Here is a 26190-nt window from a genome sequence, read left to right as displayed (position 1 = left end):
TGCAGGCTCTGGGCAGCGCTTACCTCAAGCAGCTCCCAGTAGCAGTGGCTCCTAAGCGGAGGTACGTCCAGGCGGCTCTACACGCTGCCCCGTCCGCAGGTGCCGCCCTCGCAGCTCCCATTGGCCTCAGTTCCCAGCCAATGGGAGCTGATGGGGCAGCGCTTGTTGCGGGGATTCCATGGAGCAGGGATGTGAAAGCTGCTCCCCGGGAGCCACATGGCATGTAGAGTAGCGGGGAGCCTGCCAGCCCCGCCATTTGGTACCACTAACCGGACAATCAACGGCCCGGTCAGTGGTGCTGACCAGAGTGATCAGGATCCCTTTTTGACCTGGTGTTCCAGTTGAAAACCGGACACCTGGTCACCCTTGTCCTGTCCCCATCGCCCTCTGCCTCCTATGGCCCCTCTTCCATCCTTTGGCTCTCTATTTAGCTGATCCCATCCCAAATAAACCCTTCTGTGGCCAGGCTGCTGCCTCCTGAGTGCCCACTCATGAATGGAGGTGGCTCTGCTGCCTCAGTTTCCCCTTCTCAGGGCTTCTCAAAAAGAAGAAAAAAAACCCCACCCAGCACGGTTTGGCTGCTCCTTCTAAGTTGTTTAACAAAAAGATCATCCCTTCTGGAGCACCCCGTCCCCAAAAGACAAACAGCCTCAAGCTCCCCAGGGACCTGGCTTCTCTTTAAAGTTCCATTCAAAGTTCAAGTACAGAGAGGCTCTTCCACCCTGACCCCCGCTGGGCCCAGTTCCTCCCACCTGAGGCTCTGTCTTCCAAAGTCTTCTCCTTGGGGCTTATTCCCATCAGCTTGAGCTGCTCCTTCTCACCCAATTACACCTGTCATTTGCTTCCTGCCCTCTGCTCGCAAGGCTTCTGTGTCACAGCCCATCCCCCACCCTTTGCTCCTGGCCAGCTCTGTAGCTCTTCTGCTGTCTTGATGCAAAGAATGAGCAGGCTGAGTCCAGAGGGCATCAGTCCCATCCAGGTCATGGCCAGGGCCCAAGGCCTGGGATGTGGGGTATGATGTGTGAGCCAGAAGCCTACCTCAGAGGGGAAGAATGTGGGTTGTATACACCTCCTTCTCCAGAATGGCTGGACACATTCTGCTCACCTTGTGCACGAGTCACGTCTGTCTAGAGACTGGGCCCGGTTTTTCAGAAAGGAGCATGCATCTGGAACAGGGCATTCTAATGAGACTCCTGATGTGTGCCTCCTCAGAGTGGGTGCTCCCCGGCCTGCTGGGCCAGTAACAGGCCACAGGGAAACATGAGAAAGGAGACAGACCCGTTAGGAACATGAGTGGGCTGAGCAGCACCCAGAGCCGGAGATACATGGTGAAGGGTCTTTTCAAATCTGTCAGGGGGTTGGATAGTGGCAGGTGCCCCCAGGCCAGATTAGCCCCCCAACTGGAGGGCTGTGTTCACCCACTCAGGGCCCGACTCTCCTCCCTGCTGCGTCAGGGTGATGCCATTGATGCCAGTGGAGCAACGCTTGCTTTCCCAGTGCAAGAAATCTCTGTCCCGCAGTGAAACACTGGGGCTGCACAGCCATGCAGAATGTGCGACAGGGCCCCATCATGCGGGCTGTGACACAGGTTGCAGGAAAAGGGCCCACTGGGCAGGAGCATCCCATCTCCCCAAACAGCAGCCAGGGCAGGCTGAGCCTCTCCCCCCCACATATACACCCCTTTAATGCCTTGCCCACTCAGCTGTGGGGACATGGGGAAGTGCATCCAGGCCAGGCGGTGCAGTCACTCCAGCAACCCCTTCTAGGGGAGAGGGAGCAGGAAGCCGGTCCAAAGCTGGGGTAGCAGGTTAAGGTGTACAACAGGCAGGGAGCTCCTGTAACGATGCTGGTTCTAGCAGGACCCAACTGAGAGTGCCAACTCAGGACAAATTGCTCAAACAGGGCAGTTACAGCCCAAGGCTAGGATTTTTCCACCTCTAAGGCAAACCAAACCAGCCAGACAAAGAGGACTTTGTTCTTACCCCACTGGCTAACCACAAGTCACACAAGCAATTCCCCTAGACACTCCAGTTTCCCAGTATCACCACCAGTGCCACTCATTATGGGGACAAATGGTTATGAAAACCAATGCCCCAGTAAATGAAAAAAGGTTCTCTCGATCCCAAAGGACCAAGCCCCAGATTCAGGTCAATATACAAATCAGATCTGACCCACAAAACATGCTGTTGCCAATTCTTTAGAATCTAAAATCTAAAGGTTTATTCATAAAAGGAAAAAGATATAGATGAGAGCTAGAATTGGTTAAATGGAATCAATTACATATTAATGGCAAAGTCCTTGGTTCAGGCTTGTAGCAGTGATGGAATAAACTGCAGGTTCAAATCAAATGTCTGGAGTACATCCACAGCTGGGATGGGTCATCAGTCCTTTGGGTAGAGCTTCTGTTTGTAGCAAAGTCCCTCCAGAGGTATGAAGCAGGATTGAAGACAAGATGGAGATGAGGCATCAGCCTTTTATAGTCTTTTCCAGGTGTAAGAACACCTCTTCGTTCTTACTATGGAAAATTACAGCAAAATGGAGTCTGGAGTCACATGGGCAAGTCCCTGCATACTTTGAGTCACAAGGCGTATCTGCCTTCTCTCAATGGGTCAGTTGTATAGCTGATGGTCCTTAATGGGCCATCAAGCAGGCTAGGCAGAGCTGAAACCAGCTGGTCTGGGGTGTCACCCAGAAGCATAGCATAAGTTTGAAATACAGACCATAGAGAGCCAATATTCATAACTTCAACTACTAAAATGATACACATATAGACAGCATAATCATAACCAGCAAACCATAACCTCTCCATAGACCCCTTACACAACAACTTTTATACAATATTTTCTGCAAATATATAACAGTGGTTGCAACAGTGATCTATACAGTTAGAGATTATGTCAATAACGTCACAGCTTCCCTGCCCCATTCACTGAGCAGCTCAGCAAGGCCCGGATCAGGACCTGGGGAGATTGCGTGTTCCTTACTGACCTCCCGGCTTCACTGTCCGCAGGAGCCTGCATCAATGCAATGGCAGGAAAGGTTCTGGAAAGGGAGCACTGAGCATATAAATCAGTGGGTCCCAGCATCTCCAGGGCGAAGGAGCTGAGCAGGAGCTGCAGTCTGGCACCTGCCCTGGGCACTGTGTGTGCGCCTCTCTGGGCACCGAGAGGTTGCATGGCACAGTAGTAAGGTGAAGTGACACTGTATGAGTAAACAGGCATTCTGCAGCCACGCTCCCTCCACTAGTGAGCTCCTTCCTTTCCAGACCGTACTGGGATCTGTGGGCTGACTGGGGGTGAGCATGCCGCGCCTGACCTGCCAGGGGAGAAGGGCTCTGGCCTCTACTGTGTGTGTGCTGCACAGCGACCCCAAGGAGAGGCATGTCTGCTACATTTCCAACCAGCAGGGCTCCAAGCTACACATAGCAGCAGCATTGGCCCCAGATGGATCTTTCAGCCTGCTACAAGTAGAACAGTGGGGAAATGGACGCGGTGCTGCCCCGACGAGTTGGGCCCCTGTGCTGGGAGGGCAACCATAGTACTAAAGTGCCTTTCCCTCAAAGCTTTCCCACTCCCCGATCCTGCCAACTGCTTCCTTCTCCAGAAGGTGCATACCACCCTGGTTTCCTCCCCGCCCCCAACCAGCCTTCCCTCACCCATTCTCCAAGTCTGAGGTCTCCCTCCCCCTGCCTCCTCTCACTTGGCCACCTGCTCTTCTGGCCCTTCCCCTTCTCTGTCCAGTCTCCCATTGTCCAGTCTCCCACTGTCCATTCTCTTGCATCTCTCCTCCTGTGCCCGCCACAACCCATAGCAGCTCTGCCATCTTGCCATAGACCAACACCTGCCCATTGCCAGGTATGGGGCATGCAGTTCAGCCCTGTGGGGGACCACAACATGGCAATTCATGGGCAGAGAAAGGCAGCAGGGCATGGTGGGGACAAGGATGTTGTGTACTTGTTCATACCTTCAATATAGTGTGCGTGCATGCGAGTGAGAGAGAGCGCGCGCTATTGCCCTCTCTCAGGTGCAGATCTGCTCAATTATGTGAGTTTGCGGTGGCTGTACCCTTCAAAGAGACTCTAAACCAAATGTGGGCAAACTATGGCCCATGGGCCAGATCTGGCCCGTGGGACTGTGCTGCCTGGCCCCTGAGCTCCCAGCTGGGGAGCCTAGTCTCCAGCCCCTCCCCCACTGCTACACCGTCACGCAGGCCGCACTTTGGCCTGCCGCTCCCGCTGGGCAGGGTGGGGAGCGCAGCTGGCTCTAGCGGGTCGTGGCTACAAGCTCCTGCTGCTGGTAAGGAGGCGGAGAGTGGGGGGGTTGAGTAAGGGAGTGGGAGGTCCTGGGGGGCAGTCAGGGAGGAGGGGGGTGGTTGGATGGGATGGAGGATCTGGGGGGGCGGTCAGGGGATGGGGAACAGGGAGGAGTGGGAGTCCCGGGGGGCCTGTCAGGGGGCGGGGATGTGGATAGGGGTCAGGAGGGAAGTCAGGGGTCCTGAGAGGGGGCGGATGGATCTAGACTGTTCTCAGTGGTAACAGATGACAGAACAAGGAGTAATGGTCTCAAGTTGCAGTGGGGGAGGTTTAGGTTGGCTATTAGGAAAAACTTTCACTAGGAGGGTGGTGAAACACTGGAATGGGTTACCTAGGGAGGTGGTGGAATCTCCTTCCTTAGGAGTTTTTAAGGTCAGGCGTGACAAAGCCCTGGCTGGGATGATTTAGTTGGGAATTGGTCCTGCTTTGAGCAGGGGGTTGGACTAGATGACCTCCTGAGGTCCCTTCCAACCCTGATGTTCTATGATTCTATGGGGGGTAATCAGGGGGCAGGAAGTGGGAGGGGGTGGATAGGAGGCAGGGGCCAGACTGTTTGGGGAGGCACAGCCTTCCCTACCCGGCCTTCCATACAGTTGTGCATAAAACCATGAGTGGTGTGGAGAAAGTGAATAAGGAAGTGTTATGTACCACTCCGTGTAACAAGAATCCAGGGTCACCAGATGAAATTAACAGGTAGCAGGTTTAAAACAAACAAAAGGAAGCAAGTACTTCAAAGAATGCACAGTCAACCTGTGGAACTTATTGCCAGGGGATGTTGTGAAGGCCGAAAATATAACTTGGTTAAAAACAATTAGATAAGTTTCTGGAGGATCGGTCCATCAATGGCTATTAGCCAAGATGATCAGGGATTCAACCCCATGCTCCAGGTGTCTCTAAATCTCCAACTGCCAGATGTTGGGACTGGATGACAGGGAATGGATAACTCAATAAATGTTCCTGTTCTCTTCATTCCCTCTGAAGATTTTGGCACTGGCCACTGTCGGAAGACAGGATACTGGGTGAGATGGACTGTTGTTCTGACCCAGGGTGTCCATTCTCATGTTAATAGTACTAGCATCTTAAAATTTGGTTTTATCAATGAAGAGTGTTAACAGGGAGAATGTATAATTAGTATTGTTAAAAAAATCATGCTTGTTGTTAGCAAAGCTGCTGCAGCATTTTGAAAAGCAGCCCACTCCACCTCTGATTTTTCCACTGTTTCCTCACAAAAGAGACAAAAGGTTGTTTTTTATTCATCAATAATTGCCTTCTCATGTCAGCTGTGCGTCACTTCCATTTACATGAGCATGAAAAAATAATGCAAAGGTCTCTGGTGAAAATGGGACCAGGAGGTGTAAGGTGCAAATTGTGGTTTCAAGCCTGTAAAAGTTGCATCCATGGTTCATGCAAAGGATGAGGATTTGGGGAAGGTCACAGTGAATTCTGGAAGAAACCATATGGAGCTGAATGGGAAATTTCAAAGAGTCCCCAAATCTGTGGCTCTTTTCAGTTTTGTGCAATGAATTTCTAAACTGACTAGCATGAAAGCAGGTGTTCAATGATGGTGTCCAGAGCGGATAAGTGGAAGTGAGTGATTGTGTGGGCATTGGGGGAGTAGGATTTATGTTTTTTTCTTTCAGGGGACTGTAGTGATCAGGGACTGCAAATTATTCAATTAGCACCACTGTTCAGCTCTGACCTCTGCGGAGAGTAGGTGGCTTTATCATTAATAGATTGCATTTCTGGGGAACAATCAGCTGAATTGTGAGTAATACTGTCACCTGGAAGGATGAGCTGTAGTTTTGCTTAATCTCCGTGCAAAGCAGCAAGACACTATTAGCCATCAGGACCGGGCAGTGGGGAAGGCAGAACTTTACGTACAGTGAAGGAGAGATTCTGTGCATGGCAGAGCTCGTTAAAACCATTCAAAGAAATCACGTTCAGAACAGAAAGAGCAGCCGGAAAAACAACGCATCAACTGTTTTGTTGTTGTTGTAATATGTCTATCTAGGCATTTATATAGTGCCCGTCACTTTGGCTGGTCAGGAATTTGCCATTGAAATGTCCCGCTGAGCCACCATGGTACATTGTGGAAGATGTAGCCCTCCCCATAAGAGAGTATGTCCAAAATCAAAAGCTTACCGGCTTATCCAAGGGGAGGGGTCATACAGCCCAGAACACAATGGATTCCTTGGGATGGGAGTGAGGGTCAGCGGTGACTATGGCAGCTCAGGCGGGCACAGTTCAACACTGCCTGACAAAGAAACATTTCCCAACAGAAGCTTGCTTCGGTCTGTGATGAATGCTGATAATTCAACGTTCTGCCCTGATTCAGAGTGAAAACAAATGTGGAAATCCTTGCTTCCAGCTCTGCCCAGTCCTCCATGCAGTAAGTAGCTGGGAATTTCTCATCACAGCATGCTGGTGTGGTAGGGAAGTGCCATTATCCCTATTTCACCGATGGGAAAGTGACATGCACAAGGTCACAGAAAGTCAAGAAATGATCCCAGATACCCTGGGACCCCCGGCCCATGTCCTAGTCACAACACTGTCCTTCCTGTTACTGCAGGGTCTTTGCTGTCACTTGGAGATGGCACCATATGGAAAGAAAAGGCTGCAAGGGGTAAAGACATATCTGCTGCAGGATCCCGCAGACTCAGGGTGCAAGGTCCTCTTAGTCTTACTACTCATCCATAGGCCATGTTAGTGCCAGGTGAAAGGGGAATAAGGCCGTGAACAGAACAAAACCCATAGAGAATCTCCATTGCCCAGGCATTGACTTGCCTTTGACTGGGGTTTACTCAGAGGAATGACCAAAGGCCAGGGATGGGCTCCTGTGCAGATCCACTGACCTGGATTGCTGCAGTGTGGAGCAAGCTTTAGAGGTGAAATCCTAGCCTCACCAATGTCAATGGCAAAACTCCCACTGATGTCAGTGGGGCCCGGATTCCACTCCAGGAGAACAGCCAATGCATTGCTCTTAAAATGTCCTGCCCTGCCCCTACCTGAATGTCTAGCACCAAGGGGAGAGTGCATAGTGCACTTGTGGCCAATGGCGACATGAGAGGCACAAGTGATGGTTGGTAGCGTCTTGTGCATTCCACCCCAGTATGCACAAATGCAGAGACCAGCAGAGTGTGGTGTCTTGTGAGCAAGGTCCAAGGGAAGGAAGGACATCTGTGGGATAGCCCAGACTAAGTATGTTGAAACAAGCTGTGGTTCTGCTAAAGAACACCAGGAACAAGGAGCAGCCAACGTGACTTCATGCAGGGCCGCCAAAGACTGAGGGTAAGAGAAACCATTGAAATGGTAATGGAAAAGCAAGGAAATACTCAAACAAGGACACACAGTCAGCTCAGGTGTGGAGGGGCATAACAGCATAATGAGTTACAGTGCCAGGAGAATGAGAAAGGCCTTAATACATTTATCAATGGGAAAAGATGCACTAAAAAGAAAGTGAGGGGTTCAGAGCAGTAAATTTAGTTGGTGTTGGTCCTGCTTTGAGCAGGGGATTGGACTAGATGACCTCCTGAGGTCTCTTCCAACCCTAATCTTCTATTATTCTAAATTAAGGATGACTCAAAAATGGCTGACATACTAAGCTTTTGAATTTGGAAAGCATGCGTACTTTCCAAACCCCATTTAACTCAATGGCAATCTAGCCATTTATTTCTCTGGCTTTGGCCAATGCCCAGACAAATCAAATGGTCTAGAGGACATGCATCCAGGGTGAAGCTGGAATAAACTAATGATGAACCTTTTATACAGAACAAATCCTGCATCTTGGCAGGGGATTAGACTAGATGACCCTTGCGGTCTCTTCTAGCCCTAGGATTCTAGACAATGCTGGCAAATCTTTTTTAAAAGTTCTGGAGAAACCGAGAAGCCCCAGAGATTGGAGGAAAGCAAATATGGCACCAGCTTCCAAGGAGGAATAGAGAATACTGACAATTGTTGTAAAGCTAATGTGTGTCCCTGGTAAAATATGGCCTCATGGTAGGACCACAGGCCACTTGCCTTTCCAGGAGCTGTTAGACCTTCCACCTAGAACAGGCTACCACTTCTTCCTGCCTGGGTGTTGAACGGCTGCTCAGAGCCTAGTGCTGCATCAGAAACGCGATCTGAAGACAAACCCAGTGGAGAGGATTGTGTAAGGCCTACAAGAATCAGTTTGTTTCACTAATGAAAGAGTAAATGAAGGGGGATTCAGATTTACATCCAGTAAAGCTGGAATAAATCAAGGCAATTAAAGGGAAAATGACTCTTTACGCATCCTGACTAACTGGGTGACATATGTTCTGTAGAGCTTTGCTTCTCTCATTTTTAATAGCAGAATTGAAATCACTGAAATAATTGTATCTAATTTGCCAGGTAGAGCTGGGTTCAGGAGCCATCTGTTTCCACTAATGAGACTCTTTTGCAGTCAGCTCAGCTGTTGCTATACCTTTGCATGCAGCTCTTCCCAACTTTCGCTTTTTGTTGGTTCCTGGCAGCACTTGCCTGACACCACAAATCTTGGGATGCCTCAGTCAAAGAGTGAGCAGTGGTTTTGGACACAACTAGGTGAATTGTGACCCCAGTGGGCATAACACCAGGATCCCCATATCACAGGCTGCACTGAACCCTTCCCCCCAAGAGACTGACACGTGGATGGGGGAAGTGCAACGGGCATACTCTGAGCACCTGGAAGGGTGAGCCCAGCAATGCCAACCGGGCAGCAGCATCCATGGGGCACTGAAGAAAGCTTAGTTCAGCCCTCCCAGCTGTGGGAGAGTAAATGAGCCACGTACCGAGAGCGAAGAGGTTTTAGCAGAGGGATTGAGACGTGGTGTCAGCCCGGTGCCAAAGCATGAGGATGAATATGGTATAAAGCAGGCACACTGGCTGCAGGAATTTAATACGCCAGTTGCCCATTTCAGTGGTGGTTGAATTCTGAGGTCCTTTTCTAAAAAAACAGGCTTCAGATATTTAGAAACAGGCTTGGGGGGATTCATTCAGATTGATAATATCAATAGTTCTTTTCAATATTTTTTTCTATTTGGATCAATAAAAATTGTGACACCCGCACAAAATGAGGGGGTTTAAGTATTTTTTTTATGTTTATCTATTTAAACGTTCACAGTTGTAGGAAATTAAGGGGGTCAGGTAATAGGGACACTTGGATAATTATTTAATGACAGTGGATGTTAAGATTCAGAAAGTTAAAGCTTTATAGCCATTAAAAACACAAATTGTCAGCATCACGTGTCAAAATATAGAAAGTAAATAAATAAATAGAACTTTAATAAGTTCTGAAGCAGCAGTTTTCTTACTCAGCATAGTTGTACATTTCAATTATCTCTGGAAATATTTTTGTTGGTTTCTGTGTGTACAGTGAATGTACGTTTACCGACATTTACCAATAAAAATCAAATCCTTCCAAGCCTAGCTATAAATATATAGGTTTTATTCACCAAAGCAGAATTTAAAGATAGATAAGCAGTGACAGGAAGGACAAGTGCAGAGTCCTGCACTTAGGGCAGAAGAATCCCATGCACTGCTACAGACTAGGGACCGAGTGGCTAAGCAGCAGTTCTGCAGAAAAGGACCTAGGGGTTACAGTGGACGAGAAGCTGGATATGAGTCAGTTTGCCCTTGTTGCCAAGAAGGCTAACAGCATTTTGGGCTATATAAGCAGGGCCGACGAGAGAGGAGAAGCCGGTACAAATTACCGGGGCCCGGCGGTCCGGAAGGGGGTCCGGCTTCCCCGCCTTCTTGTTGGCCCTGTTTAGCTGGTCCACCCTTGCTGGGAGGGGGAGAGGGGGGTCTGAAAAAAAATTTTCACCGGGACCCAAACCCGCTCTCGGCGGCCCTGGGTGCTTCTGTATCATTACAACTGCATGAGTAGCTTTTGTATAAGAGCATGCTATTATATGATCAACATGAAGATCTTATAAAATTGTTTAAGAATTTTATTTAATATAGTTTATTTTCCTTTGGGGTGAGCATTTGCACATTAAACCCCTTCTCTTTCAGAAAAACTGATATTTGGTGTAGACTTTTATAGCCGCACATAATTGGAGGCACAGTTTTGAAGACTAAAGTAATTGTGGGCTTATTTTATAGCCTAGTGATGTCCATCTACCTGACACCATTTGCAACTCAGATAGTTGGACAACTAAGTGCTGTAAAGTACAGCTGCAATTATTTGCAGGCAGAAAAATGCAGGTGCAAAGTTGAGTCCAACTTTGAGGTCTTTTTGAAATTCAGAGACAAAATCTAAAATATTACAAATTTGATGGCATGTACATTGGTGGCCTAAAACAGAATCTCCGGAATCCCTATAGCATGTGGAAACATTTTGCTTTACTTCAAGTCAAAAAATACAATAAAGCCAGATATCCATTGGTTAGGGATCTAGATTAGGGCAACAGATTAATTCACTGTTTCATTTCTGAAGATTTGGATTCAAATGGAACAAAGTAACCGTCACACCAGAGCAGATCAGTGGTCCATCTAGTCTAGTATACTGCCTTTGACAGTGGCCAATAGCAGATGCTCCAGAAAAGAGTACAAGAAACCTTGTAATGGACAGTTATTGAATCATTTACCACAGTCTTACTTACTAACCCTGCCAAACAAAGCGAAGGTTACTTAACAACTTGTAGGATCAAGCCCTTTTAAGCCATGGCACAGATTTTCCCCATGCTGCAGTATGCAATTACTTCCAATAAAGTCACAAGCAAGTCACCACATTTCTTGTATATTTTGTACTGTACCATGTCTGATGAGTCATACATTTTAATAATGAATGTGCTAGAACAGTCCCTTCCAGAAAATCCCCTAATTCAGCTGTGTTGCAAAGATGTTACTGACAAGATTGTGTCTCTCCCTGAGTATGGACACTAAATTAATTATTCCTGAAAATGGTAATCCCTTGCCAGAACTTGCTGTGAATTTGCTCTCCTTCTATATTGCAATTATTGTTTCTAACACATAGCAGAGAAGGGGAAAAATAGAGCTAAATGTTTAGCATGTGCTTGTGTATAAACTGCCCTATCATTTATTCTGATAAAGGACTTGGACCATTAGGTATCTGCTTCAGGGACCATCACTACCAAGTGACCACACAGTTTAAAAAGCAATATACACATCGTGTTTATACTCAGTTCTTTCATTTTAATATTTTTCTTCTGTTGTCCTCATTGTCGCTTGTCTCCACAGACCTTTGAAATCACTGCCATATTCCTGTATTTCAGTGCTTGTCAACAGTGCAGCTTCCCTCCCATCAGCGTCTCACAATTATTTTTCATACACCTTTCTACCTGTCATTACCCCAGGAACCAGTCCATGCTTTTCTGTTCCCATTACTAGGCTGAAATTGTAAAGTTGTTTTAATTTTTTTGCTTTCTTTGGGCTGCCTTATCCTGTTGTGGGATCTGGGGGTAGGGGGACCCTGGAAACTCTACATGGTTCACTTCACAGAACTTCAGACTCATCTTCTGCTAGGTGGTAAAGATGTTGTAGACTCCTGACTCATAGTACCTGGGATCCATGGAGACTAGGCCCAGAGATCCAGAGACATTTGTATACGGACATATGTTCCATGCTGCTTACTTTAATAAAATATTTCCTTCTGCTGTTTACCCTACTGCTCCCATGTTTTCTTAGTGCTCTTATTTATGTACAAAACATGCACTGACCCGAGTAGAAAGGCCTTACAGATAATTTTGATGACAGCCACAGAGGAACTCTGAAAAGGAAGTGTCATATTCAAGATCCCTAAATCTACAAGACCCTCCCTTGGCCTGACTGTCTTTGGAAAGGAGCCTCAGATGGAGATCAAAGCCATCCAAACTCATTTGCATTACAGGTACTTTAGGCATTGTCCCTCCCCTTATTTTCCTTCAAGGCAAACGAGGTAAGGGACAAGTATTAAAATACTGTAGGCCTAGATAATTAAGGGCTATATATACCATAACCAAAATCTTATACTGAAGAAAACTGGTTACAACCAATGCAGATCACAAAGAGAAGGGATTAACCATACACATGCTTCTATAACAACAAATAAAAAGGTAGCTGTGTGTGCTGTATGGCTCTTAGATTCTGGATTAATTTTAAGGGAAGGATTTGTAGGAACAATTTAGGATGATTTAAGCTGGAGTTGAAAAATTATTAAGGGCTGAACTGTGACATCTTTTGGAGGGTCTGAAACACAGTGGAATCCATCAGCTTCCTAGGGTAGAAAAGTAAGACTCCAATTCAGTGAGGTATGTAAGTATATTATTGTTTTTATTGCGGTAGCATCTACCAGCCCTAGTCATGGACCAGGGTCCCATTGTGCTAGGTGCTGTACAAACAGAACAAAAAATATAGACCAGGCCCGAAAGACTTTATGCCTAATTTTAAACATTCATGTAGTCCCATTGAAGTTGATGGAACTATTGACATACTTAAAATTAGGCATGATCTTAAGTGACTTGCTGAGTTAGGGCATATATTGTGTTCCCCACCTTGATAGGACCAAGGATTGGCCTGGACCTTAGCATTTGGATGCTAATCTGAGTGATATTTTTATTTTTTAGAATTATCAACGTTTCAGGAAATGAAGGATAAAAACATTAGATTACCCCAATATTTTCATCTTATTGTGGACTATTATTTCATTCTTTCAATTTTTATTATTTCAATATTTCATTTTATTGTGGATTATAATGCCCTTACTCATACTGAATGGTTCCTCACTGCACAAATATCCACGTTTACTTCAGTGGGACCACTTGTGGTTTAAGGTGACACTTATCGTAAGTTACAGCATCACAATCTGACCCCATATTTCTCCATATTATTTTGTGGTGGATCATAGGCGTCGACTCGTGGGTGGAGCACTCATGGGGGAAAAATGGTGGGTGCTGAGCACCCACTGCAGCCCCCCATCATCAGCTCCCCTCCACCTCCCCAGCACCTCCTGCCTGCTGGTGGGCCCCGTGGATCAGTGCCTCCCCCTCCCTTCCCACGCCGCCCACCCACCTGCTGCAAACAGCTGTTTCACAGCTTGCAGGAGGCTGGGGGGGAGGGAGAGGGAGGAGCGAGGATGTGGCTCACTAGGGGGAGATGGTGGGAAGAGGCAGAGTGGGGGCGGGGCCTGGGTTAGAGCAGAGGGTCAAGCACCCCCTGGCACTTTGGAAAGTCAGCGCATGTGTGATGTATGTTATTCATAAGTCCCTTAAGGTACCTCTCCATGAAGAGGAAAGCCCGCAGCACAGCTGCGGCTGGCCCAGGTCAGCTGATTCAGGATCACAGAGCTAAAAATTGCTGTGTAGATGCTTGGGCTGGAGCCTGAGCTCTGGGACCCTTCACCCTCATGGGGTCCCAGAGCTTGGGCTCCAGCCCAAGCCCGAACATCTACACATCAATTTTTGATGTCTACAATCCTGAAACAGCTGACTTGAGCCACCCACAGGTTTTTATCCCTGTGTAGACATACCTTTAGAATGGAAGTGGCTTCATGGCTTGGGATTCTGTTTTGTTTGGTGCATACTGCATATTGTGAAATATCAGTCACTTTAGGCATTGCTTAAGTAGCAAGAAGAAAAGCTACTCCCAGCAGATCTACACAACACTAGCAGGGAGCTATATGCAATCTGATATCAACAATACCTTTCTTTAAAACTTTAAAAGCATAGACACTGATTTTTAACCATATCAATTAAACATACTTTGTAACATTTTGTATCAGCAATTAATATAAACATTTAGTTCTTATTGTAAAAGCTAACCAAAGGCCAATGTTTCAACAGAACCATTGAAGCTTTGAGAACATTTTCAAAAAGTCACAGCTTATTATCACTGGCCATTCTCTAGGCCCTTTAGAAAATGTTCATGACAACAGTAGAAAGAAAACACTGAACTACTGTGGTTCAGTTCTGATACTGTACTGTATGAGAAAGCTCTAATTAAATTACCAAACAAAAGATGTATATGGAAGGAGAAGATTTGCAAGAAATTTTTACTTTCCAGAAGAGATCAGACACAAACATACAAGTCTACATACCAGTGCATCTACATGCACAATTATCTATTGCACACAGGAAAATCCTGATTTTCCATTTAAAAAAAGGAAGTGTCCTCACATAAGGAGGTCTCCTGAAAATTTGGGCCATAAAAGGAAATATTAAAGAAACACATAACATTGCAGAAAGCTGCATTGACAGGTGTTTTGAGTAACATGTTTGAATGACAAACAGCAAGATTAGTGGCAGAGCTAATAGGTGGTCAAGAGAGGCGACTACAGCCTTTAGGTGTACGTCTGGTGCCTTTTCACGCATATTATGCATTGACAAAAGGAGGTGTACAACACAAATTTTCACATGGCACTGGAGACTGACCCCACCCTGAACTGACCCGATGGTTGCTATTGTCCTGGAGGGCTGGGCATTATGACATGGCACTGTGACCGTGTAAGGGGTCAGACTCACCCCTGCAGCACCTCCTGTTGGTCATCTGGGGAATCAGCTCTGTCCAGCCCAGAGCGACCTCTACAGGACGGTGATCCACCTTGTCCTTTGCACTGGCCCCCGTGTCCCTCCCAGGACCCTGGTGCCCCTTGCTTTGGGTGCTGTCCCCTGGCAGTACCCACACTCACTGGGTCACCCCTCCCAGGGGAACCCCCACCCACTAACCCCACCTCACCTCAGAATAAGGCTACTGCCAGTCACCATCTAGCCCCACGCCCAGACTGCAGTATCAGCCACTCATCACAGGCAAGGTTGGGTTTGGACCTGCTGCCTTGGCCTACACCTGGGTTGCCCTCTGCAACCCCCAGTACCCCTTGGCCTAATACTAGGCCGCAGACCTGGGGCTTTCCAGGCTGGAGCTCCCCAGCTCCTCAGCCTTTCCCCAGCCCTACTCCTCTCAGGTACTCTGTCTTAGCTCTCTGCAGCCAGGCCCTTCTCTCTCTCCCAGCCCCTTTATACAGGTCATCTGGGCTCTGATTAGGGTGTGGCCCAGCTGCAGCTACTTCCCCAATCAGCCCAGTAGCTGCTTCTCCCTGCACCAGCCTTCTCCCAGGGCTGTTCCGAACCCCTCAGGGCAGGAGCGGGTGTCCACCCCACTACAGACCCTATGTAACATGTCATAAGCCATTCACTCCAATTTCACCCAGCAGCCCCTTCATAGTGAGGAGGGGCAGCTGGGCCAAACCTGAATGGTGCTGCGACCCCATACACTAGGTCACAACCAGGGCCGACAAGAAGGGGGGGGAAAGCCGTACAAATTACCGGGGCCCGGCGGTCCGGAAAGGGGTCTGGGGCCCAACTTCCCCCCCTCTCATCGGCCCTGTTTAGCCAGTCCACCCTTGCTGGGGGGTCCAAAAAAATTCTGGGCCCAGCTTCCCCGGCTTCCCCCCCACACCTCTCATCAGCCCTGTTTAGCTGGTCCGCCCTTGCTGGGGGGGCCGAAAAATTTTTTTCACTGGGGCCCGAACCCACTCTCGGCAGCCCTGTGTATAAGTAGGGGCATTACCAGCAGATCGAGGGACATAATCGTTCCCCTCTATTTGGCATTGGTGAGGCCTCATCTGGAGTACTGTGTCCAGTTTTGGGCCCCACACTACAAGAAGGATGTGGAAAAATTGGAAAGAGTCCAGCGGAGGGCAACAAAAATGATTAGGGGGCTGGAGCACATGACTTATGAGGAGAGGCTGAGAGAACTGGGATTATTTAGTTTGCAGAAGAGAAGAATGAGGGGAGATTTGATAGCTGCTTTTAACTACCTGAAAGGGGGTTCCAAAGAGGATGGATCTAGACTGTTCTTAGTGATAGCAAATGACAGAACAAGGAGCAATGGTCTCACGTTGCAGTGGGGGAGGTGTAGGTTGGATATTAGGAAAAACTTTTTCACTAGGAGGGTGGTGAAGCACTGGAATGGGTTACCTAGGGAGGTGGTGGAATCTCCTTCCTTAGAGATTTTTAAGATCAGGCTTGACAAAGCCCTGGCTGGGATGATTTAGTTAGGAATTGGTTCTGCTTTGAGCAGGGGATTGGACTAGATGACCTCCTGAGGTCTCTTCCAACCCTGATATTCTATGATTCTATGACAGAGAGCAAAGGAACGACAGTTTATAGGAGGGTGTTTATAAAGCTTAAATGGATGAAGATAGCATTGTGCATTAAAAGTATCTAGCTGTAATAAATCAAATCACAACGAATCAAAGTCTTCGGGCTTGTCCACACAAAGACTTATTGGATGCAAGCTGGGGTGTAAATCTGCAGCACTCTAGTGCTCTAACCTGCCCTGCATTAACTGGCCATCTGGACCCTACTATGGTGCACTGATACGTCCCCCGTGGGCTTTGATCTATTCCCAGCACCCATTTGTTATTTTTTCAGACCTGTCCCTTCATGCTTTCTCCCAGGATGCCCCTTGCGCTTTGGAGGCTCCCTGTAAATGTCACCCTCCCCACCTTCAAATCCCTTCTAAAAAACACTCTGCCATGGTGCCTATGGAAAATGTGACAATAGTGAAGCTGCTGGTGTGCTGATACCACTGCCTGTCCTGGTGATCAGATTGTCTCATTGTACTTCCCTGTCTGTCTAGATCCATCTCTTGAATCTTGTGTGGCACTCAGATTGTAAGCGCTTTGGGGCAGGGACATTGTCACACACCCCACAGAGTCCTAGAGCCCAGGCTTCAGCCTGAGCCCAGAAGTCTATACAGCAATGAAACAGCCCCGCAGCCCAAGCCCCACGAGCCCAAGACGGCTGGCCTGGGCCAGCTTTGGGTTTTTCTTAGCTGTGTAGACAAACTCTGTGAGCTCAGTACTTAACCCTGACCCCTGACACCTTTCCTCTTTGTTCTCCAGCTTCCCTGCAGAGAGGTGGGGGAAACTCTTTCCACTTGGCTGGTGGTCACTAGGTGTGAAAGCCCCTGCCATTGGGGTTCCCATTGTCTCTTCCTGGTCCTCCATTCATAGATGTAACAAACTGACTAGAGTTCAATGACTCTGGTTTCCAACCAGGCCACTACCCAAATCAAACACCTCATCCCTTCCCGTCACACTGAGTGAATAGCAGTGCAAAGCTCACAGAGAAATGGAGGTGAACACAGGAGTCATAAATATTGGCACAATTCCTACATTCACCATAGACTGTCTTTTGGTTCAGTGTTTGTACAGGCATTGGCAATGCATGAGAGGAGCATGGGAGGTCAAGTGCCCCCCCTCAAGGGAGGTAGAGTGGCTCTGTCCTTCTCCTTCTGCATCTGCTCCCTGGCACATTCGGCCCCTGTCCCGCTCCAGATTGCTGCTCTGTGCAGCACAGTGGTTGCCTGTGAGAACCCAGCTGGGGATGTGGCAGTGGCCTACCCCGTCCATTCCCTGCCTGGGTCTGGATGCAGGGGACAGGAACAAGCGAGCCGGAGGCCCCCCTCCCTCACAGCATGTTTCCAGCTTAGTTGAACTGGAGAAGATGGGAATTAATAAGAGACTCAAAAAGTGGGTAAGGAACTAGTTAAAGGCAAGACTAAAATGGGTCATATTGAAAGGTGAACTGTCAGGCAGGAGGGAGGTTACTAGTGGAGTTCCTCAAGGATTTGTCTTGGGACCAACCTTATCTAACATTTTCATTCATGACCTTGGCACAAAAAGTGGGAGTGTGGTAATAAAATTTGCAGATGACACAAAGTTGGAAGGTATTGTTAATATGGAGGAGGACTGGAATATCAGACGATCTGGATGACCCTGAAAACTAGAGTAGGAGAAATGGGATGAAATTTAATAGTGCAAAGTGCAAGGTCATGCACTTAGGGACTAACAACAAGGATTTTAGCTATAAACTGGGGATTTATCAGTTGGAAGTTGTTACCCGGGGTTCTTTCAACCCAAAGCTCTTGGTAACTTTACTCTGTGCGAGGAGGTGTCAGGAAATAAATCAGGGGAGACACGGCTGTCTGACCGATAGATGGCTGGCAAAAACAGGACAACACAAGAGTGCTTTCACTTAAAGCTAAACTTTACTAGTCTCAAGCGCTTACTCATATCCGCAACAGGTTAGTAAAACACCCCCAACCCTTGATAATTACCAAAGCTGAGTGTGGCTCTCGAGTGACACAGCGGCAGGCTTCCGGTGGCCAAATCTTCCGTCTGCAGGTGGGGACTGCAAGATGTATCCAGAGGGAGAGTCCAAAAGAGTCCCCAAATGAGTCCAACTATCTCAAGCTTTTACCCTTTATTTATACATTAGTAATAGAATGACATGTCCCTTAAAGAAACCTTGTTAAGTAAGCAGTTTCAAGCAAGAGGTTCCTTCTGACTATTGATTAACCAGGTGTGGGTTTTCCAGAGTCTGCAGCTCTGAGACCCCAATAGACATTCCTGCTCTTTTTAAAATGCATATGTAGTGAGGCCGTGGGCTACCCCACAGCCCCGCTGAAGGCCGAACCTCCCCTACTACCAACGTGGGTGGAGCCACCGGGTCCGGCGCCCGCCCCTCCGAGGTCACAGCCCCGACCCGGAAGTACAAAAGCCCGCCTGCAGAGCTCAGTGGAGCCCAGGCCAGTGGAGAAAGCAGACGTCCCTGGCTGAGCTCCCGCTTGGAAAACCGCCGCAGGCGGCCTGCTGACTCACCGGGCCGGTTGAGCCTACCTCTCGCCAGGTACCCCGAGGAGGACTGGCCGAGCCTGCCCCGTGCCCGGTACCCCGAGGAGGACTGGCCGAGCCTGCCCCGTGCCCAGTACCCCGAGGAGGACTGGCCGAGCCTGCCCCGTGCCCGGTACCCCGAGGAGCCCATGCTGGTGGAGAGCACCGATGACACTAAAACGACCCAGGTACCGTACGAGGGGGGAGTGCGGAAGTAGCCCGGGGGCAGCCGACCCCAGTCTGGCTGCTGCACTGCCAGAACCGATGTCAGTGTGTTGCGGCCAGGATCCCCACTGACAGCAGCGAGTTTCCGTCGCTGCTAGGGTCCTGGGCTGGGACGCAGTGGAGTGGGAGGGCCTGCGTCCCCCCTGCCACCCACTCCTTGGGTGGCAGACTGCCCCCTTTTCCCCTGGCCTAGAGAGGGCCTGGGCTGCTACAAACCCTGACCCAGCCCCTGCTTAAGGGCCTGGGTACTTGCTTGACTATTTGTTTGATGCCCTGCCCTGGCCTAGGGCCTGGGCTACTACCAACTCCGACCCAGTCACTGCTTAAGGGCCTGGGTATTGGCCTAATTGTGTGATTACTACCCCAGCCTGATTGGGGCTCGGGGCTCTTTTCGGACAGTAGCGAGGCGGTGGGCTACTCCACAGCCCTGCTGAAGGCCGACCGTGGCCCAAAACTACTACAGCATGTATCAGCAACTTCAACACAATTCTTATCAGGAAGGATGCAGGGTCAAGCTGCCCTTGTCAAAGTCTCCCCGCACAGAAGTGACAGAGGAGGAGAAAGACTTGGATGACTATGAGCCACCACGCATGTTACATGTGTCAGCTCATTTCAGCCAGGCCCTGGTTATCACCCTAATGGAGCTAGGGAGCCAGTCTGTCCAGGGGTCTCCTCTCACTCTGCAGAACAAAAGTCAGCAAAGCAAATTCAGAGCTGCCTGGTTCCCCCGGGTTTGAAGTCCCTGCCTTTGGCGCATTTGTGTCAAGGAGCTGAGGTAGTTAGTGATGTCTGTACAAAGAAAGGTGGAGTCTCAGAAGAGTCCACTCCCGTTTTCACTGATGCACCATTGGCGGTGCAAGGAAGGAGCTGCTGGGAGGGGAGAGCAGGAGATGAGACAGGACCCCAACCACTGAGCCACACTGCAAATATTTAACATGCTACCTTCAAAATCTCCACTGTGTTGGTTCTGTTCCCAACTAGTGATTTAGGTCACTAAGCAACACAGCATGAATTTCTAATATGACGAACATGGGATTTGGAATTCTCTTCCAGGGGATATTGAAGTATTCACATTTAAAATGGGCTTGTGCAGAGGATTTGCATTAGCAAACCGCCAGCACCCAAATATTCCCTGGAACACAATGCAGAAGGGCTTGGAGCATAGCTGAATCCAAGGCTGTTGGTGAAGAGGAATACATTTCTGGCTGTTTGCTCATCATGGTTCCTGCGAGACCCTGCTGCAGAGCCAGCTGTGCTGTCCTAGCAGGGCTTTTTCTAATCACCCCCACACACTCAATTATTTGCTTGATAGCAAGCTGCAAATCCCCACACAACAAGCCTTCCCCGACACATGTGGCTACAAGCACAGGCCCCCCGCCCCACTGAGGTAGAGCAGTGCCTGGGGCGCACACACTGAGTGTTCTATTGCTCGTGGGAAATCATCATTCTCAGAGGGCTGATACTTCATGAAATGCCCCACCGGTGAGACTGCGGGACTGACGCTCAGTACATGGGATGGATCCGTGTGTGCTAGTGGGGATGTGCTTGTTCTCCAAGGGCTAGGAATAACTGCAGGCCCCTGCAGAATGGAGCAGGCTTCTGAACAGAGCTGGAAATCCATAGAAGAGCATGAAGCTTTCAGTCTGACCCCTGTCAGCAATGTGTCCTGCCACATGCCATCCTACTGCCAGAGCTAGCTCTGCTGTCTGAAGCAATGATTGAGCTCAAATGTCAAGGGGCAGAAGGAAAGCTCCTGTGGTATCCAAAGCCTTGTCATGAGGCCCATGCCGCTGCTGTCTCACTCTTCAAACAATGCCCCTCCTTGCTGCTCTGCATCACGTCCCTGGGGAGGAGCAAACCCAAAACTGGGACAACCACAGTTACATCGGCCTGAATCTTTCACTGGCCTGTTTGCTGTGCACCTGTAAACAGTTACCCTGCTAGCCTGGGGCCTGGCCTTGAAAATCAAATCAGTCAATACAAGCACTGCCTTGCTCTTTCTATCCATTCACTTCTCCGCCCCTGCCCAGTGTCGTCCGACTCATTGAGTCATTCGAATGTCCAGGAAAAGATTTATTTGGAGGAATTGGACCTTTCCCCTCTCTCCTTTGCTTTTCAAAAACAGTAAAAAAAATTCAAACATTGTTTTCCCCTCACTTTTCTCCCTCTTTTTTACCTTCTTCCTGTTTTTTTTCTAGTGGGGAAAAAAGGGAGAGAAAGGGGGAAAAAACCCTACAAATCCAAAAACTGAAAATGAAAAATTGAAATGCTTATTTTTCAAATGTTGAAAAGAAATGTTTCAAGTCAAAACTAAACAAAAACATCATTTTGAAGTTGCTCAAAACTAAATAAAATGAAAACATTGTTTTCAATTTGTTGAGGAATTTCTCACAGGAAACTGGAGTTTTTCAGCAGACAAATTTCAAAAGGACATGTTTCCCATGAAATTTTTCACAAGGAAAGTTTTGATTTTGTAGCCATTTCTAGACCTGACTCCCAGTCTCCTGAATTAACTGTTTGGCTGCGTGGCAGAGAAACTGAACTGCAGCTCAAAGAGGGCCACTGACAATTTACTAGCACTAATTCATTTTCTAAAAAGTCTGCCCCATGCCAGCCTCGCTCCTTGAGGCTCCTGTGTCCCTCAAAGTCAATGTGACTTTTGTTGTTTACTTACTAGGAGCAGGGTCCAGCGCTGAGGGTGAGATTTTCAAAGGCGGCCAGTGGAATTAGGTGACATTCAAAAGTCAAATATATAGTTCAGTTCCCCTGATGTGCACACTGTTATATTTGAATAAAGGTGCCTTGTATCTACCCCCATACAGGCAGTAGAGCTAGCCTGGGATAAAGCACCTTTAAACTGGTATAACTGCAGCCACACTAGGGCTTGTGTTAACTGCATCACACCCTTACCATTAGATTTATACTGGAATCAGTGTGTAGAGCCAGCCTTTGATTGCAGCTCATCCAGAGCCTGTAGGGGTATCTGAAGTCATGCTTTCCAGCATACATTTGTGATGGCTGCCGTACTGACTGACACACAGGCAGAGGTGAAAGTAAGCCGGTACGGTCCGGTACAGCGTGCCGGACTGGACCGGCTTCTCCGGTGGTGATTTAAAGGACCCAGGGCCCCAGCACCTGCAGGGAGCCCCAAGCCCTTTAAATCACTGCTGGAGCTCTGGCAGCCAGGCTCTGGCAGGGATTTAAAGGGCCCGAAGTTCCGGCCCCTGCGGGGAGCTCCGGGCCCTTTAAAGCACCACCCAAGCCCCGCTGCTGGAGCTCCGGCGGTGCTTTAAAGGGCCCAGGGCTCCCCGCAGCGGCTGGAGCCTCTGGCCCTTTAAATCCCTGCCGGAGCCCCGGGATTCCTGCAGCTGGGCTCAGGTGGGAATTTAAAGGGCCTGGGGCTCCTGCCACTGCATGGACCCCTGGGCCCTTTAAATCACCGCCGGAGCTCCGGGGTGATTTAAAGACCCTGGGTCTCCCAGCCACAGCTGGAGCCCCAGGGCCTTTGAATCTTGAAAGGCCCCGCCTCTTCCAGGTGAGGCCACGCCTCTTCCAGTTGAGGCCACGCCCCCCACAGGACTCCAGCATACCCGTGAGTCCTTTAAGTTACTTTCACCCTTGCACACGGGATACTTCCGGAGCTAAAAGCATGAGCTGGTTCAGCGGGAGTGAACAAGCCAAGGCTCTGTAGCTAGGGGCTATAATAAGTCAGTCTCTGTGAATCAGCACGGAAGGGGACGTGGAGCACACACCAGTGACTTACACATCACCTTGCACATTTCCTTGCCCTTCGACTTGGCACCTTGGGGAATATAGTTAATGATCACACAGCATAATTAGCAGGCTGAGGCTCTGCAGTGTGTGATTCTGTTCCACTCAAATGGCCATGGGCATTGAGCAAGCAGGCTACTCTCCACTGCAGGGTGTGCCGTTCCCTCCTCTGGCCCCTCAGTGAAGAGGCTGGATACTCTGATTGGAATTGCTGTTTTCCCCTCCGCACCTCAGCTCCCTTGCTGATTGCATTGGATCCCTTTGTCATTATCACAATATGTACTTAGGGAACTGAATTTTCAGACACACTTGGTGAGCTGAGTTAAAACCGTTATTGATTAGGAAGGTTGTGGAATGCACTTGAGTGTGCCAATGTAATTGTTCTGCTATTTGCATAAGTTATTAGCAGTAAAGCAACTTATCTAACATATTGATTGAACTCTATACTTGGCTAGTCCCATATTTGCAGAGGTTTAGGTATCACAGAAATACCCGTTCTGTGCCAAGGCTTCTGAGGGAATCTCAACATTGCCTCTGTACATAAGCCCTTGCATTCCCAGAAGGCTTGTGTTAGCCAATCACAGGTTCATGGTTTCCAGTATAAAACTTGATTTTTTTACCTCTGACCTTCTAATTTCATTATTTAGGAGCAGTCAGGTGAGCTAGGTTTTATTTGCAAGAATTCTTATGGGAAGCAAAAGTTTGATGACTACTCGTGTGAATAAATATTTGTCCCAGATGATCTCTTTTGGCCATTCTGAGATGCTCTTTTTATTACTTACATAGCAGATTTGTCAGGAAATTATGACTGCAGTACTATCAACCTGAATCATTAAAAAATCTGGAGTCAGACCCCCAAAATAAAAGAGACTGGCTTAAAAATCATGAGGTTTTTTTTTTTTTTAAATGATACAGGCAGTCCTTGGACTTAAATTGCATTGTAAATTGAAACGTCGTAACTCGGCATCTCAATACAGTCCATTGCAGGACCAAGCATCGTAAAGTAGAACCCAATTGTCGTAAGTCGAATCAGGGTTTCAATTCAGAAATGTCATAAATGCCATTCATTGTAAGTCGAATGTCTTAAAGTGAAGGACTGCCTGTACATTTTAGGTTCTTTTTATTTGCCTTCGGGTGTTGAACCTTTAGAGTCCAACTCAGGTCACATTTTCAAGCTTTTCTCTGCAACCATGAAGACTAGAAACTTACTTAAAAAAAAATAAAAGCTAATATTCTCATACAGTAACATGACTCCAGAAGCTGAGGCTTTAAGAAAAACACCAAATATTGCAAGTGTCAAATAACATCATGAATGTTCGTAGATTATTTGCAAAATGGAAGGGAGTCTTCCTGTTTGTAATGCTGAAATCAAACAAAGAAGGAACTGAGTCCAAACCATGTTACTTAGTTCACCAATCACACCTAAAAGGTCTTCTTCCAACCATACAGTGAACAATTGAAACTAATTCTTAAAAATCATCATGACCTGTTCCTGAATAAATCACAAACCAAAATTATCGTGTGCTGTAAATAGTTCACTCAGCTCTAGCAATGATGAAATCCCTTGCTGATATTGTTAATATCCTGAATAAATATTTTCCAATGGGTTGGATTTTAATCTAAATGAAGTTGGGAGACTTTCTGTATGCCGTTGCATAGGTGTGACTGACATTTCTGATTCCTGAATCCCAGATTATTTTAGATTTTCTTGCCCACATGATAGTCAGTAGAGGACTGGGGCTGGTTAATTGTATTGGTGACTTCTTGGGCATATTGTTTGTGTAGGTTTCTATATAAAAGTGCCCATCCAAGTGTTCAGATTACTGTGTGTTGGAATTCTCTCCATGGGCCTAGCAGTGGTGACTCACATTTTGCCAAGGAATCAGTCTTTCATGTGTGGGAACTTTCCTTGCATTGCTGTTCACACCTGCATAGAGAGCAGCAATTTGTCTTTTTGGTCTCTTTTTTGAGTCAGTGTTTCATTTCAAACCCACAATGTTGGCTCTGGTACCCTGCCCAGTCTGGGTTGATGTGGAAGGAAAGGAGTAACAGGAAATAATGAGATCATGGTGCATTTTGAATTTCTGTTGTTGAGTTAGATGGTCAAACAAGGTTGAGTCTTAAATCCAAAAGCACCAATCTAGACAGGGTGGTGTATTCCTGCTTATGTCTTGCTAGGCTTGTGGGAAAAGCTGGAGGCAGAGGCTGGATACTAGGGATGAGAGCTGTGCAGAGTATGAAGTATCAGAGGGGTCACCATGTTTGTTGCTTTTTACAGATCCAGACTAAGAGGCCTGTGGCACCTTATAGACTAACAGATGTATTGGAGCATAAGCTTTTGTGGGTGAATACCCACTTCGTCAGACGCACGCATGTCCCGCGTCTGACGAAGTGGGTATTCACCCACAAAAGCTTATGCTCCAATACATCTGTTAGTCTATAAGGTACCACAGGGCTCTTTGTTGCTTTGTGTAGAGAATGGACATTCTGGTTTGTGAAGGATTTCGAGTTTGAGATTTGGCTTCATTATGAATGAGAATGAAACCTAAAAATTTCTAAATCCTCTGGGGAAGAAAATTCTGAAAAAATGTTTGGGTTGATCAAAGCAGTTTGTTCTGATGACATCAAAATATTCCATTTCAGTTTTGAATTTGTAAATTATATCATTATATTATATGACACAAAATAAAAACAGTCTATAGGGCAAAGTCATTTCAACATAAAAAAATCAAAATGTTTCCTTTCCAAAATGTCAAAATGGGAACTTTTCTCCATTTTTTCTCCAAAACAAGATTTTAGGGAAATTGACACAATTTCGCGAAGCATTTCCATTCCAACAGAATCACATTCTCCAGTGGAAAATGGTTCAGTCAAAGATTTCCAACCAGCTTTATTAGGGATATTTATTAGGCAGGAAGGACAGTTCCTGTCTTCACAGTGTATCAGCAGGGCTCTGCCTCTTAAACCTGTTATTGGCTGGAGCCAGTACCCAATCCTGAAGCACAGGGAAGTGACCCCAGGGTGCCATTGGTCTGTGGTCCTGCTCCGTCCTGCACCCGTGCACAGGGCAGCCTGGGTGTGCTGGCGTGCAGCCCACGCACTCAGGGAAGGACTGTGCCTACTTAGCATTGTCGCCTCCTTAGCTGTAGCTCAGCTGAGCTACACATATTCAATGACTATAATTCGTTGCCTCCAGCCCTCAGCTAATGCTGAGTATCCCTCCAGGGCCTGCAAACTTGTGCCTTACTTGATTGCTAGACTGTCT

At 47.8% G+C, this 26190-nt stretch overlaps 1 protein-coding gene across 6 annotated transcripts in view; it reads left to right on the top strand.

Annotated features, from left to right (window-relative positions):
• LOC128842558 (transmembrane protein 121) overlaps positions 1–26190 on the top strand; it is a 183877-nt gene that overhangs the window by 142709 nt on the left and 14978 nt on the right. The window contains exon 1 of one of the 6 annotated variants that reach the window (XR_008446022.1): positions 6601–6701. The exons of the other annotated variants lie outside the window; for them this stretch is intronic. The gene's annotated coding sequence lies outside the window, so the exon portion shown is untranslated. Of the gene's footprint in view, positions 1–6600; positions 6702–26190 lie in introns of those variants that run through there. 6 annotated transcript variants of the gene reach the window in all.

The sequence above is a fragment of the Malaclemys terrapin genome, chromosome 8, assembly GCF_027887155.1.
Source record: "Malaclemys terrapin pileata isolate rMalTer1 chromosome 8, rMalTer1.hap1, whole genome shotgun sequence".
Classification (NCBI taxonomy): Eukaryota; Metazoa; Chordata; order Testudines; family Emydidae; genus Malaclemys; species Malaclemys terrapin.
This window is presented reverse-complemented; position numbering and strand designations above follow the sequence as displayed.